Here is a 2,447-nt window from a genome sequence, read left to right on the forward strand (position 1 = left end):
ATAAAAATTGTATAAAAAAAGAGAACTTGTTAATAATTAATTTTATATTTATATTTTTAAAAAAATTTATGATATCTTCAAACTTATTTTTATTCAAAAGTAAAAACAATATATTTCTCAAAACCACATAACCGTATTATATTAACAGAAACAAAAAATAAAACACAATACTAAAATGAAGAGTATCTCGCTGCATTGCACGAGTACTTTTCTAGTATTATAATATATAATAATCAATTTGAAATTCTTTTAATCAACATTCTTTTAATTGTTTTATCATTTTGTTTGTATTAGTTAATATATTATATTATTAGATATATGTTTCAATTATATCATTAAAATATTATAATTGATTAATTTTTAACATGTCCTTTCTGGTAATTATACATTATTGCCAGTTAGTTTTGTCAAAGATGATTTGTTCATTGACTACCAACTAACTTATCAACCATCAGTTAATTTGTCAAACATAACCATAATTTTTTTCCAGGTTTTATTGATTTTGGTAGAATCGTTTCTCAAATGAGAGATCAAATGTGTCATTTGCAAACATGATTTGTATTTACATATACAAGAACAAATACGTGAAACGATATCAATCATAACTTAAAATCAAACTAATTGTATGTTTTAGATTGGTTTGTATAAATTTGTAATAAAAAATAAGTTTGTATCTGAAATGTGCTCTATATACATTATACATATAATAGTAATATAATATTATATGTTATATATATATATAATATTTTATATCATATATTATATATGTTACAATATCTTATATTATACATATATACGTATAATATGTATTCTATATTATTTAATTTATATATAAAATATATAATATTCTAGTCATAGTTTCATTTAAGAAGCGATAAAAATTTGAAAAGTGATTCTAACCCTTCATATGGTCAAGATTTGCAACATTGACAATGAAGTATCGAATAATTGTCAAAGACCTTCCAGCCTAGTGGTAAAGGCTTGAGCATGGTATAGTCATGAACCCAAGTTCGAGCCCTGGAAGGGAAGTGTTGGCGACATTTAAGTGGGGCCATGTTTAGCCTCCAAAAATTGTCGGGGATTAGTTGGGCTTTGGCCCGGACGCCCTTACAAAAAAAATATTTATATCGAATAATTACTCGCATGGTATGTGAAAGATAGAAGAATAATTTTACAAATAAGCGGCAAAACAATTGCACATGTGACCTCATGTTTCACATATGAACTATATGTTCGTATCTGAACCCATGTAATTCATATATGAACTATTTAATTGATTTACATATAAACTAATTAACTGATTTACATATGAACTATAAGTTCATATATGCACCTGTTTACCACATATTTGTAAAAGTTACAAAACTATCTCTCTATTTTTCATTTGACCAGTCAAAACCGCAATTCTTGACCAATCTTAACCTATGAAAGGTTAAGATCACTTATTAGCTTCTTAAATACTTACCAGTTCTTAAATTAACTTTTCCCTAATAATATATATTTATATATGTATAATTTATATATCATACATATATAGTTTATATAATATATATATATATATATATATATCACCTTTTTAAGAAAATATGATGGAATATAATTCAATTCTTTCTACATCGTGATGAAACATTTAAAGCCATGAATAGTTAAACATGCATAATTCAAATCCGTTTTATATGGAAACTAAACGTTAAAATAGAATTTAATTAATGAAATTGACATATATTTATTCACTAAAATATTGTCGGGAACAAACCTCCCCTAAATATAACAATAAAGTAAACACGTCTCTTCCGGTTATATTTAGTAATCACGTTTAAAACACCGACTAACATGATCAACCTCGTTGATCCATAAAAAAAAAAAAAACTCAAGACTTAGCTAAATTGTAAAAATATATATATTAAAGTTTCAACCCGATTAACCCAATCCAACCCACATGGTTTGGGTCGGGTTGTAATTTTGTTTGGATTAAGTTGAGATTTTTCAAACCATAAACATTGAAATGAATTATTTAAATATCTTTAACCCGAACAACCTAATTCACGTGAGGTTCTAATTCTTATGACTTCGATCTAACTTTATTTAAATCTATAACAATTTTTAATAAAATAAAATATAAAAAGTTATCTTTTAGAAAAGGTAAAGTGAGGTGACAAGTTATTTTATTTCAATATTTTTTTAATAATAATATGAAAAGAAAACAAGCGTAGATAGAATGAAGAAAAAGAATGTGTGTACTTGAAAACGATGGTAAACATCACCACCAACAACCGATGAAAACGATCAATCTCTTGTTTTATTATAAACCCATCAGTCTTTTTATTTTTATTTTATTTATATTATCTGTTTATTTTTAATCAATGAAATTTAATTTGAGATTAGAATATATTTTAAGTATTTCAACAAATAAATATTGTATTAAATAAGTTAAATCGTAAATATAA

The sequence above is a fragment of the Cynara cardunculus genome (assembly GCF_001531365.2).
Source record: "Cynara cardunculus var. scolymus isolate 2C chromosome LG 1, CcrdV1, whole genome shotgun sequence".
Classification (NCBI taxonomy): domain Eukaryota; kingdom Viridiplantae; phylum Streptophyta; class Magnoliopsida; order Asterales; family Asteraceae; genus Cynara; species Cynara cardunculus.